General features: G+C 34.9%; 1 protein-coding gene and 1 pseudogene across 1 annotated transcript in view; one reads left to right on the top strand and one right to left on the bottom strand.

Annotated features, from left to right (window-relative positions):
* LOC145241969 (uncharacterized) overlaps window positions 1-15000 on the top strand; it is a gene marked incomplete at its 3' end in the record, with an annotated part of 88094 nt that overhangs the window by 18135 nt on the left and 54959 nt on the right.
* LOC145243267 (U2 spliceosomal RNA) lies at window positions 8695-8842 on the bottom strand (annotated as a pseudogene).

The following is a 15000-nucleotide window of genomic DNA, read 5'->3' as shown; positions in this document are numbered from 1 at the left end:
AGTAGATTTGTACGTAATAGTGATCACCAGTCAATCCCGAGCAACATCGGGTTTTACTGCTAGTTTACCATTAAAATTGGATCTTGTTTGTCATCATGCAACATTCATGAAATATATTTACTTGAAAATAGATGTCATAAAACGCGATAGTTTTTAAAGGCAGTGTGATGTCATAAACAATGAATGGTGGTTTTCAAAAGTTGTGGCAGGTATGTTTTGAAAGCAACAGCAACCACTTGCAAATTTATCGATCAACATCAATGCTAAATTAATATATATTTAATTAATTATATATATATATGTGTGTGTATATAATTATTATTATAGGTTAAAGTTATCCAAAAGTAAAACCAAACAAAACAAAAAAAAACGATGAATGTGGTTAGATTATTGATAGTGCTCAATAAAAAAGAGCAACGCATGTTTTTATTTAATTTTAGGTAAATGTTTCATGGAGATATGCTCTTAAAACCCTGTTTAAGAGTATCATGTCTCCATGAAATCTGAAGTTTAGGTCACTTGATGAAGGCATTATTTGACCGAAACAGTAGTTTTGTAATTGTTGTGACCATGTAATTTAGTTAACTAAAATTAAATAAAAACATATATATATATTAGGTTGGTGCAAAAATGTTTTTTTGACGCTCAACTTCAAAAGATCATAACGCCTTTCATAATAAACTTTATTAATCGAAATCATAACCATTAGAACCGACAGCTTTTTGCCGACGAAAAAAAAGTTTATTTATCCCATTAAAAAAAAGTTTATTTATCCCATTAAAAAAAAGTTTATTTATCCCATTAAAAAAAAGTTTATTTATCCCATTAACATAGAAATCTGGAGTTCTGAAAGCGATGAAGTCATTGAAGGCCAATTCTACATCATCTCGGTTTTTGAAGCATTTTTCATGCAGGAATTGTTGAGATGCTTGAAAAAGTGATAATCGGTGGGTGAGAGGTCCGGTGAATACGGCGGGTGAGGCAGAGTGGCATAGCCCAATTTGTTCAGTTTCTGCAGGTCAGTTGAACAACAGGCATATGAGCGTTGTCATGGAGGAGAATTTGTCCCTTCATATTGACCAATCTCGGGCACATTCGTTGGAGCTTCTGGTGCATTTTGTTAATTTGTTGACAATACTTCTCCGCCGTAATCGTTTCGGTCGGATTGAAGAAGCTGTGATGGATGAGACCGGCTGAAGACCACCAAACAGTCACCATAACCTTTTTTTTTTTTTTTTTTTTTTTGTGTGCAATTTTAGCTTTAGAACGTTTTGTGGAGCTTTTCCAGCATCCAACCATTGTGCCAAACATCACCAGTCGTCATAGAGGATCCACTTCTCATCACGTCACAATCCGCTTGAGAAACGGGTCATTTTTGGTGGGCAGAAAGAGTGTAGAATACACCTCAAAACGACGATTTTCTTTATCGTTCAATTCATGCGGCAGCCATTTATCCAACTTTTTTGACTTCCTTATTTGATTTAAATGAAGAATGATTATTGAATGGTCGACCTAGAGTTCAACAGCAACTTTTCTGGTGGTTTTGCGAGGATCGGCTTCAATTAAGGCTTTCAAATGTTCATTATCAACCGCAGTCAGCCGGCTGCGACCATCTTCATCATTGAGAAATTTCTTGAACTACCATAGTGCCGCATGTTCGTTAGTAGTTCCTGGGCCAAATGTATCATTGATATCACGAGCTGTCTTTGCAGCTTTTCGGCCTAGTTTGAACTGGAACAAGAAAATCGTACGTATTTGAATTTTGTCCGTGCAAAAAAATGAAGAGATTGAGAATGGTAACAAATAACACGGTTTGATAGAGCGAAAAACACGCTTCAAAATGATATATAACATGGCTATATATATATCAATGAATTAATTCAGAAATTATATATAAAAGTAACATGTGAGAAAAAGATATTTTTTTTGCATCAACCAAATATATATATATATGTGTGTTATATATATATATATATATATGTAAATTCAAAATGCCATAATAAAAGAAAAAAATAAAAGGTAAAATTGCAACTTCTCTCCCAAATTTCGGATTTTGTAATCATGCATTTTACATTCTTTTAGTGGATTGATAGTTGCCGCTTATTCTGATAAGTTAAGGCAGAATAGATACATTGATTGATATAATAATAATTAAATGAATGATTTTGCATGAAACAGTTGCTGTCAAGAATTGTAAATGCCAATGTAATTAAAGGAATAAATTGTAAGATGGTCAACATCATGATATTTGGAATATAGACTTTTCTCATTTGTTTGTTTTATGCTCTGTAATTACATTGAGATTCATAAATTAAGGATTAGTATATAAAAAAAGTGAAATATAATTGAAAAAAAACATATTTCCACAGACTGACCCAACTGGTCACAGGTAGTCTAAATGCAAGTTAGCAATGTTAATTTCCCTAAGGCTATAATAACATAAAATATAATAACATAAAATATAATAACATAAAAAATATTTTAAAATATTTCTTAGAATGGAACTATGTTTGAAAAAACAAAATCTGTTTTATTAAAATTAGTCTTAATTTGTAATTAATAGAAAAAGTCATCCATTTTTTTTTTTTTTTTAGTTCTCTCCATATTTTTCTCATTTCATGTCCATATAACTGTTCTGATATTTATGTGAATATCATGTATGTATTATTATGGTTTCGTGTATATGGTGTATACCGTGTGATGATGCATGAAAGTGAGGGTTGAGGACATACGTTGCATGAAAAGAAATATGTAAATGATATGACAAATGTGTAATGTTAGACTTAAAGACGGACTTAGTTCTGATGACTTCAGATGGAGATTAAATCTGGCCAGTATAGAGGGATGTGTGTAGGACAGGAGACTTTGATGGTATGGCCACGTTGAAAGAATGGATTAAAATTCTTTGGGTTAGTAGATGTATAGCAGTTGCTGTGGCAGGGTCAGTCCATGGGGGGGGGGCAAGGAACACATGAAAGGAAGTTATAACAATAGAACTGAGGAATAAAGATCTGGCCAAGATAGGTTGCTTTAAAAGTTCAAAAAGTTGTTCAATCCATGCCAGTATGAAAAACGAACGTTGAACGTAATGATATTATTACTGTTTAGTGTATATTTTATGTTGATGCAACATTTTCTGCTGATTTCAAATTTCATCTTGAAAATGAAAAATTGTTTTTTGAAAATCTTTTTCATAACAATAACAAACTTTGCTCTTCTATAAATTGATTCCTTCTGTCAACGACTTTATAAATGCATCGCTTGTAAAAATTCTTTAATTTTTGATATGAAATATGAATCTAACTCGTGTTCAATTTTCGTCTTGTGATATTAACTGAAGGTCATCTAAATAGTTTTCTAATCCTCGAAATTAGTGATAATCCGAGGGAGTTAGGTCAGGAAAATATGGGGCAAGCTTTCCCAACCAAATTCTCTTAGATCTTTGTTTAGTAGTGCTGTGTGAGGACGAGCATCATCATGATGGAAAATGACTTCCTTTCTGTTGTCTAAAGAAAGTCGTTTTAGGGTCAACATGGCTGAGAATATTGCAGAAAAAATATAAATGATGCTTTAATAATTTGAAAGAAAAAGTTATAAATTAATCATGGTGAAATGTTTTAAGTAATAACAAGATACATAAACCTGATTTTATATATATATATATATTATTGTTATGGTTAGTGTTTCATGTTTCAGTTAATGCTAAACTTATTTGTGCATCCATCAATTTTTAATATTTTTATCCATTTCTCTGTATCAAATGCTCATATGATTCCAGGTTTTTATATGTTGATCAGTAAAAAAAAAAAAAAAATTTAGAACAATACGTTAAATTCTATAATTTTTTTGAAGTTGAAGAGTTACAAAAACAGGAGTGGTATCATGATAATAAGCGACCTTTTGTGCTCCAGAATTTCGTTTGCAGAAGTCACCAGTATTCTCATTGCATTTTTGTCACGAATTCGATGATGAACTTCTGCTTCTGATGCACGTTCATAATTCTTAGTCTCACACCATCAATATCTGCAACAGAGAGATGGAACTTTTAGGTCAAGAATGCATAAGTTCAGTCATCATAACAATTTATTTGCAATCTTCCTGATCCATTCAGGCGAAAAAACAAATAGGAGGCATTATTTTTGGAATACTCTTTGTAGAAAAAATTTCACAGGTAAATTATGTAAAAGAGAAAATGAAAAGAATATTCATTGAAAAAAAAAATATCGTTTGAAATTCATGTTAATATAAGCAATTTACCTAAGAATTTTATCAGTGAAGAAACATAGATATTTTGTAGTCATTCCAGCAAAGAAAATCACCATTGTTTATTCTTTAAGAACATTATCGAAAAAAAAACAAAAGCTTAGCGATGACTTGAGATGGGGAATTATCAACTTCAACAAATTGAGAAATAGTTACATATTACTTCAGTCTAAGTAATTATCCTCAAATTCGTTAAAAACAAGTTTTGAAATTGCTTTGGGAGTCGAAAAAGTCTTACGAAGTTAAAAGAATTGTTTAGAATGACGTCATCAGAAGTTGTGATACAATGGTTAAGAGTATTTATGGAGTGTTAGTTTTGCTTATTTTGTCCTTTAGTTCTCACATTTCATGAGCAATGTTTCTGATAAAGGAGGGAAAAATTGTTCTTTTCTGTGTTAGAATCTATCCCATATAATGTTTAGTTTTGACTAGTTTTTGACCTTGAAGTATTTTTTTCTTTCTTTTAAGCTATTTACATTAAGCGGCTTCATGCCTTGTCTAAAGCGATTTTGATAAAAAAAAAAAAAAATTTTTTAAATTTACTCATACAATATAAATTTTGAAACAGTCGAATACGATGAACCCTAAATGTTCACAAAGCATGTCAGGTTGTTGCCTGGCTTAATTTTGACAAAACATTTTTGAACAATTACTGTGAAGTGGTGGGAAAAAATCGAACTTTTTTGATTTTTTTGACATTGAGAATATTTGGTGGCAGAAAATTAAGGCTTTCTTCTCAACACATTTCTAAACATGGAGGCAGATTGATGTGTCTTTTGGGGGATTCAGAAGAGATTGGACAATTAATTGGAATAAAGGGATTAATGAAATCGGACTAGGATATCAAAATGGAATTCTAAAGTTTGAGTACAAAATCTTGATCTTGGTTGGTGATCAATTTCAAACAAGATAATGTTTGCAAACGTTGAATTCGGTGACAGTATGACTTCAGAAAAAGAAATGAAAGTTCTGTTATGGTTGTCAACAAATCCTGATTTGAATCGCATTAAAAATTTATGGCAATAATAAAGTTTGAAGAAATCGTTAGTTAACAAAAACCTTAGGAATTAGCATGTGTAACCAATGAAAAATGGAAGAAAATTCCAAAATCCTTTGATTCATATATGTCCACACACACATATTTAAAATGATTTCTTCCAGTTAAATACAAAATATTTTCCAATCTGTTATGGAATGAAGCAGTGAAAATGATAACATTTTATGCTACTAAGACTGAGCTGCTTTCCTTTAACAACTAGAAAAATATCTAAACCACTGATTGCCATGACAAACAATATCCTAATTCTAACTATAATCTCTGAACATATATACCGTTCACTAGACAAAACAGGGGAGGGTAGAGCGGTAGCCCTTGATATATCTAAGGCTTTTGACAGGGTATGGCACGATGGTCTTCTAAGGAAAATTAGATCATATGGTATCGCTGGAAGAATACATAATGTAATTAAATCCTTCTTAAGAGAAAAATCCAGGTTGTCCTCGACAGTTGTATATCTAAACAATATGATATAAATGCGGGAGTACCTCAGGGGTCTATTCTTGGACCTTTATTATTCCTGATATTCATAAATGACATCTCTGATAAAATTGTTTCGGAGATGGGTATATTTACTGATGACACCACTCTCAATAACAGGCATGAGGGGAAAACAAATGAACATATATCTAAGGAGATGGCAGAAATACTAGAGGATGAACTCAAATCTGTAGTGGAATGGGGACAAAAATGGATGGTCACATTCAATGCTGCCAAGACTAAGCTTGTTTCCTTCAATAACTACAAGAAACCTTCTCTACGACCAATAGCTATGGCCAAGAACACATTACCCAAAAGTACTTCCTTTAATCTCCTCCCCCTAATGTTTACAGGGAACATGAACTGGAATAGATATATTGAAAGCATTGCCAAGGCTGCTATGAAGAAGGTCGGCTCTCTCTACCATGCTAGAAAACTACTTATGCCTGAAAGTGTTCTGTACCTCTACAAGGCCACCATTCGCACATGTATGGAGTATTGCTGTCACATTTGGGCTGGTGCATCTGCTGCTTGTCTCTCACTCTTGGACAGGGTTCAAAAGAGAGTCGCCAACCTGATAGGTCCTGAATTGTCATCTAAGCTTCAGCCTCTGTCCCATCGACAAAATGTTGTATCCCTCTGCCTGTTCTACAAATACTTTAATCATGAATGCTCTGACGAATTACAAGCACTTGTACCCCCTCGGCGTGAATATCCCCAACAAGCAGCTAAATCCTACCCCTTCGCTGTAGAGATCTCTAGGTGTAAGAAGGCCTTCAACTCCAATAGTTTCTTCCCCAGAACTGCTAGACTTTGGAACTCCCTTCTGGGATTCTGCTTTCCCAACTGTACTGACATGCAGAAGTTCAAGAGTAATGTGAATAGACATCTTGCTGCTCATCTCCCTTCATAATACCCCTGCAACTTATGTCCCCAATAGTAGCCCCCTATGTCAAAGTGGCACTGTGCCTTGTTTGGGGTGAAAAATGAAAAAAAAAAAAAGATAAAAAAAGAAACTGAGAGCACATTTCCTAACAAAACAAGGCCGATAGCCATTAGTCGCTTGCTCTCGTATAATGAATTAATGCGTGAATGTAGGATTGACATGAAATTCTTAAAGATAAACTAAAATGACCGAGAAATGGGCTGAAATGACTTAAATAAATAAAAAGTAAATGACATCTCAACAAGAATAACCTTCTTAGTGACACTCAATATGGTTTCCGTTCTGCTAGATCTACAGCAGATGTCCTTAGAGTTATATCGCATAGGATTAGCAAATCTCTCGACGGTGGCAATCTTTCTAGGGCAATTGCTCTTGATATATCTAAAGCCTTTGATAGGGTATGGCATAAAGGTTTACTTCATAAGATCGCTAGCTATGGTATAGCTGGAAAAGTCTTCTCAATTATTAAATCATTTCTTTCTGATAGGTTCATAAGAGTAGTAGTTGAGGGGCAAAAATCAGAAGCTCACAGTATTAATGCCGGTGTCCCTCAGGGATCCATCCTGGGCCCAACTCTTTTCCTGATCTATATTAATGATCTTCCAAATCATATCCTTACATCATTTGTAGACATTTATGCTGACGACACTACCATTTATGGTACCACATCTAAGACAGTAAACGACCAAGTTCTCTCCAATTCTCTCTCCTCTGATCTTGAGCACATAGTACAATGGGGAAAGGAGTGGCTGGTTACTTTTAATGCATCTAAAACCAAGCTTCTCTCTTTACATCATCAACATTCTAATCCACATTTGTCATCAATTGAAATGAATGGCTCTCGTCTTCAGGAGGCCTCAAGTTTTGACAAGCTTCTTGGCTTGACCATTACTCCTGATCTTAAATGGAACACGTACATCAAATCTGTTGCCAAGGCCGCTGGAAAAATGGTGGGATCTTTCTATCGATCCGGTAGATATCTCACTGCTGATGCTATTCTCTATCTATATAAGAGCCAGGTATGTCCAAGGATGGAATACTGTTGCCACATCTGGGCAGGAGCTGCTAGAAAGGACTTGTCCTGCCTTGATAGAGTTCAAAATAGACTTCGTAGCCTCGTAGGAGATGTCCTTTTCTCCTCCTTGCAACCTCTATCTCACAGAAGAGATGTTGCGAGTTTGTCTCTGATGTATCGTTATTTTCATGGAAAGTGTTCAACTGAGCTTCAATCTATGGTCTCCCCTCACCAAACTTTCACAAGAAACACTCGTCTAGCTGTAAACACTATCAATAATTTCCCCCACTCTTTATCTGTGCCTAAACCTAAATGTAGATTCCATGAACAAAGCTTCTTTCTTAGAACTGCACGCCTGTGGAATTGTCTTCCGTTTTCCTGCTTTCCGGCTGACTACAATATGGTTGTGTTCAAGTCTAAAGTAAATAAGTTCTTGATGAGCCGTTCCATATAAGTTATCAAATTTACCAAATTTTCATTACTAATGATTACTATATTGTCCAATTTCTACTGCACACTCTTTAACCCTTATCCTTGAGTGGCCTCTGGGCCTTGATAACGTGGTGATGCCTATGTAAAAAAAAAAAAAAAAAAAAAAAAAAAAACTTAGAATGACTTTAATGAACTTAAGGATGAATTGAATAACCTTAAGAATGACTTGAATGCTTAAAAAATAACTGGAATCCTTCAAAGACAACTTGAATGATCTGGAGAATGACTTGAATGGCTTTGAGACTGACTGGTTGTAAAGTGGGTGATCATTTTACATTAAATTAATACAGAAAAGTGATCCTCCACTTTATATCACAAAATTACAAACATAAGTACAGCATGTAGTAAGAACAGATGGTATTTATTTGCTCCCCCACTGAGCAAATTAGGCACAAGGCCGTTTTTAATGTGAGGTAAAAACCAGCTCCCCTAAAAGTAGGCAAAAAGGGGGCACTCTGGTTACCAAAAATAATAATTGTCCCAGTATAGAGGGTTTCCCCTCCATTGACTGGTACAAACCATCTTAAGTGCAGCATCTGCCGGAACAGATACTACACTTTGATCTTGGCCAAAAGGCCAAGAAAAGGGTATTTATTTGCTCCCCCACCAAGCAAATTAGGCACAAGGCCGATTTTTAATGTCAGGGGTGAAGGGGAAATGGGGACCAACTCCCCGGGGAGTAGGGGAGCTGGATAGTGACAATTGGTATGAAGGGTTACCCCTACATTGACCAAGGTCTTATATGTGGGGTTGCCTCCACATATGGTCTTTGCTTGCAGTATCTGCCGGAACAGATGGTATTTATTTGCTCCCCCACCGAGCAAATTAGGCACAAGGCCGATTTTTAATGTGAGGAGTGAAGGGAGGGGGAAGGGGAAAAGGGGACCAGCTCCCGAGAGGTGGGAAATGGGAGCTGGTTAAAGGTCAGGCATGTGGGGTTGCCCCCACATCTGGTCTTTGCTAGTCATAGCTTGCAGTATCTGCCGGAACAGATACTACACTTTGATCTTTACCAAAAGGCCAAGAAAAGTTTAAAAAAACTATTAACAACAGACCTTTGATCTTAACCAAAAAGGCCAAGCTCAAAAGTGTTACGGACCGACCGACGGAGTGACTTATAGAGTCACTTGCAAGCAACTAAAAACATGGAGGTGGATTGACAATTGCAATAAAGTGCAATGGCGGTATGATAAAAACAACGATCTCTCGTTAGTCTGATAATTAGTTTAGGGTAGACTTTTGTTGGATAACTAGTAACGCCTTCCTTACTCTATTGGTCTCTTGAAAGGCTTATCTTTTTAGTTATCTTGTTTGGAATGCAGGAGATCGAAGTTTGGAATGCAGGAGATCGAATTCTGGTAGTGAGGTTTCTTTCAGGTTTTATTTGTCTTGAAGTGATTCTATCTTTTTTTTTTTTTGTATGCCTTATACATCCACACAACAAGCACCTTACTATTTTTTTGTTGTAACATGTCACTGTTCGCCTATGCATGGAGTATTGTTGCCACATCTGGGTTAGGGTATCTACCACTAGCCTCTCTCTCTCTTGGATAGGCCCAAGTCCAAAAAAGAGTCTTCAATCTAACCCTGCTTTGTCAACTAAGCTCCAACCCCTCACCCATCGGCACAGTGTTGCATCTGTGTTTATTTTACAGATATTTTAGTGAAATATGCTCTGATGAACCCATTGCATTTGTGCATATCTCTGACAAACCCGCTTAGCAACAAAATCTCACCCCTTCGCTGTTGAGGTCTCTAAATGCCAGAAAGCTTTCTACTCTAATAGTTTCTTCCTTTCAACAACTAGAATCTGGAATTCCCCCACTGTACTGATATGCAGAAGTTTAAATGTAACGTAAACCAACATCTTGTTAATCTTTCCTTGGCATCATCCGAAATAGTGGCATTTTACATTCAAGTAGCGATATGCCTTGTTAGGGATGAATACAAGTTAAAAAAATAAAAACGTCAAATGTCTCAGGTCAAACTTTCCTGATGTTCAGTTCTTTCTTTTGCTCAAATAGCGCCATTTCTTTTTTGCTTTTTGTGAAACAAATTTAGATTCTTCTATTGATATTAATGATCTATATGTGGACGGTTATTTGTTGTTCACGCCTTTGCATAGTGTTGCATAGTGTTACATAGTTTTGCATAGTGTTGCTATTTTTATTCATAAGGATTTTCCCTTTTTACGTGTTTTCAATCTTGATCCTTATGGATGTCCTTTTTATCGGTTTGAGGTTGTCTTTACTGCATTCCGTTTCCTACTTGTTCTTTTTATACCATTCTTGTTCAGACAATGACTGTGCTGTTGTTGATGAGATATCAAAAAGTATTGATAATGTATTACAAATTCATCCGTTAGCTCTATCTTTGTCTTCAATGATTTTAATGCACACCATTCTTACTGACTTCCCTACTCTAATCGCACAGATTTTGCTGGTGAAATGTGTCGTAACTTTTCCCTGTCTCATGATTTGTCCCAAATTGTCACTTTCCTTACATGTCTTCCTGATAACAATCATCAGCAACCATCTTTGATCTTTTTTGCACTTTTGTTCCTAAATCACATTCTATTTCCTCTTCCCTTCAATTGCATCCTTTCTAATCATGTTGATGTTGATGTTGAACTTGATTTTTCTGTGAAGTCTTCAATTGATGGTCCCTTCCATTGGAAGACGACAAAATGAGGGCTGATTGGTATGGGGTCCTATTTTTGGTATGGGGTCCTATTTTTGGCATGGGGTCCTATTTTTGGTATGCCTCCGAGTGCTGCTGCTAAGTAGGTTACTGACTAGCATCTTGTTTGAATCGACGCCTTCATTTCTTCATCGTCAGTTGCAAACCAAACCTCATTCTCCTCCCTGGTTCTCATCTGTTTGTGCTTCTGCCATTACCCATCATAACCATTACTGCAATCAGTATCGTTAGGATGGTTCTGAGGCTTGTAGACAATCCTAAAGAAAAGCTAGCAATGCTTGCAAGAGAGCAATTTCTTAGGCAAAGGATTCATGACTATCTCATCTCAAAAGGTTGGTTCTTGTGATTTTTCAAGAATCTATAATAGTTTTATTAACAATGGTAAGCCTGCTGTGCCTCCTTCTTTTTAATAGTTTCCAGGTTATTTCATCTTCTAAGGATAAGGCTGATTTATTTGCTGGTCTTTTTGCTGACAATTCTTCTATCTGGTGCTGTTCTTACGAATTTTGCTTTGAAAACTGATCAAACTCTTGATTCTGTAATTATCACTCTAAAGATTGTTCTAGAATTCTTGCTGGTTTTGACCAATCTAAGACTTCCGGTCCTGATTTGATTCCTGTTATTGTTCTCAAACATTGTGTGCCAGAAATTTCTTCTATCCTTTGAAAATTATTCAGGCTTTGTCTCAGTCGTGTTTCTCTTGTTAGTAGGAGTTCTCTGTTGTCTGTATCTTCAAAAATGCTAGTGATCGATCTGATCCAACTAAATATCGTTCTGTAGTTCTTCTCTCTGTTATTAGCAAAGTTTTTGCAAGGTTGGTCAACAGCAAACTTGTTCATTTTCTGGACAGACTCGGCCTCTTTAATGATGTTCAGTATGGCTTTCGTGGTTTTCGTTCAACAGCTGATCCATTTTCGTTCAACAGCTGATCCATTAACTGTTGTAACTGAATGGATCTTTTGGCTTATGGATAATTCAGGTGAAAGTACGTTAATTGCGCTCGACATTTCAAAGGCGTTCAACAGAGTGTGACATTCTGGTCTTCTTCATAAACTTTGAAGTTATGATATTAGTGGTAAAGTTCTTGACATTGTTAATTTTTTTTTTTTGATCAAAGCTTGCAAGTAACTCTTGATGACCATTTTCTCTTGATTTTCTTTTCCTGTTCTTCAGTGCTTTATTCTAGGTCCAACACTGTTTCATTTCTTAATAAATGACCTTCCAGATAATATTCAGAAAATTAACATTTATGGGGATGACATCACCCTCTGTTCCGGTATTGCTTCTTGCCTATCTCAGATCAATCGAAATATGCAGTTGATCTAAAAGTTGATTTGAGTTCTGTTATGGATTGAGGTAAGAAATGGTTTGTTCCCAATAAATCACATTAAAACTCTTGTCTTTCAATCGTAGATGTGTCCCTTTTCTTTCTGAAATTCTTATGGATAATTCTGCTTTCGATGAGAAATCGATTTTAAAACTATTTGATCTTTTTTTCTCATCAATTCTTGGACTTCATATATTAAATTCATTGCTCTTTTTAATTTTTGTAAAATCGATTTTTGCTATCGTTTCTCACACCCGAGGCTATTCTCTATCTCGACAAATCTATCAAACAATGAAGTTTTGTTGTCGTATTTGGATTGATGGATCTTTGTCTCATTTGAAGATTCATGATAAATTGCAAAAACTTATCTGTAATTTTGTTAGCCCTCACCATTTCTTCTTCACTGCAACCGCTTGCTCACAGACGTGATATTGCTGGTCTCAGTCTTTTCTACTAATATTTATATAACATGTATTCCTCAGAATTGTCTGATCTATTCCAGCTTGTTTGACTCGTTAGTCTAGAGGTCTCCATCAATTCATTGTTTCAGCACCTCATTGGAATGCAGTTTTCTATTCTAGTAGCTTCTTTACAAGAACTGCAAGGTTGTAGGAACTTTTTCTGCTCGGTTTTCCTTTTATCTATAGCCTTCGTCTAACGTTAATAGGCATCTCCTGTCTTTGCAATAATCATCTTTCGTTTTTGTTAGCTCCTTACATCAAGCGGCTTTATGCTTTGTCTGGAACAGTTTCCATAAAAAAGGGGGGGTAATGAAATCTGAGACTAAGATCAAAATTCTGAATGAAATTCTAAAACTTGGGTACAAAATCTTCATCTTGGTTGGTGATCAATTTCAAGCAAGTTAAACATCCGTCAAATTCAACGTTACATTTCTGTTGTGTGTTTCAATCACAACTTGAAACTTATTGAAAATTTGTGATAAGAATTAAGTTTGAATAAATTGGTTGTTACCAAAAATAAATATTTTTAGGAATTAGAATGCATAAAAAACAGAAGAAAATCTCAGGAAAAAAAACTTGTTTAAATCTTTGAAAAACTTAAAAAAATGACTGCATCAAATTATACAGATTAGAAACCATTAATCTATTGATTATTAAGATTGTAAAAATAGTTTTATAGTTTATTGATGATATTGTTTTGTTTTTTTGTTTCACTCATGTTTAGCAAATTTAACTCAAACTTTTCAAAATTCCTTTTTAAACTAAAAAAAAAACATTTCAAATATATTAAAAAAAAATGGAGAAATCTAAGAAATTAATAATTTTGTTGTTGATTGTGTGCATGTTTAGGCAGCATTCTTTCATTTAAGCAAACATTGTAAAAGACAAGAGAATTCTTCTGCTTGATTTTATATGGCAGTAGAGTTTAGTTTCCTAGAAGTACATCCAATGAAACAACATGTGTCTACCAAAAAGTGCTCAATCTCTTTAACAGAGCAGGTATATTAAATTTATTTATACAAACATTGATGGCTACATAAACTCTTGAGTTTTTCAAGGGAAATTCTTGGCCTGAAGATGTAATCTCCCCAGTAATGGGTGATTACAGAAACATGTATGCACATATGTAGCCCTCAATGTTTGTATAAATAAATTTAATATATATATAGGAATATATATATATATATATATATATATATATATATATATATATTCCTAAATCTTTTAGTTTAAACGAAGTCCAAAACATTAAATATTCCATGTGGATCACAGATATTTTCGATTCTTCATCGAATTATTTTCAGATGACAAAAAATGATAAACAGCAAAAAAATTCAAAAAGGATCAAAAATAATAAGTGATCATATCTTGAAGTAACTTCATACATCCCCCACATCTCTCCTACAGCATTTTTCTTTGATGCAGTCCAGAAATCAGCCCCAGTTAGAGATCGACTTGCTTGTTTTTAGCCCCTATCAATCCAGAAAATAGTGGGCAGTCTACCATCTAAAGAGGGTGGGAGGGTCCTACTAATACTTTTTGTTTAGTTTTTTGGACTTTCTTCACACTAATGATATAAATAAACAAACGACTAAAATTTTAATGATAATCCTAGTTGGGTCAACTAGGATTATCATTCACCACAAACACACGGGGGGGGGGGTCTCGTCCAACTTAACATTCGTAAATCAAATCCTTTTTTTAAGCGTATATGTATAATATAAGTAAAAATAAAATTTTAGTCGTTTGTTTATTTATATCATTAGTGTGAAGAATGTCCAAAAAACTAAACAAAAAGTATTAGTAGGACCCTCCCACCCTCTTTAGATGGTAGACTGCCCACTATTTTCTGGATTGATAGGGGCTTAAAACAAGCAAGTCGATCTCTAACTGGGGCTGATTTCTGGACTGCATCAAAGAAAAATGCTGTAGGAGAGATGTGGGGGATGTATGAAGTTACTTCAAGATATGATCACTTATTGGGGGCTGAAAAATAAAAGTTGGGTGCGGACATCTTAAAGGTTTCCTATCAGGGATGGAGGGGCCATTCACTTGACTAGCTAAGAACCTAGCCCTAGACATATCTAAGTCTTTTTAACAAAATTTAATTCTATATTACTGGACAAATACTTAACATAATCAGATCCTTCTTTGATAAGGAAAAAATTTAGATTGTACATCTGAATATGATAAAAATGCAGGTGTGACACAAGGTCATTGCTGATGCCAATACACTCTATTATAACAGACTCGAGGGGA

This window comes from Euprymna scolopes, chromosome 21 (assembly GCF_053919585.1).
Source record: "Euprymna scolopes isolate OS-2025 chromosome 21, ASM5391958v1, whole genome shotgun sequence".
Lineage (NCBI taxonomy): Eukaryota > Metazoa > Mollusca > Cephalopoda > Sepiida > Sepiolidae > Euprymna > Euprymna scolopes.
Note: the sequence above shows the minus strand (reverse complement) of the source record. Positions and strands in the feature narration are given on the sequence as shown.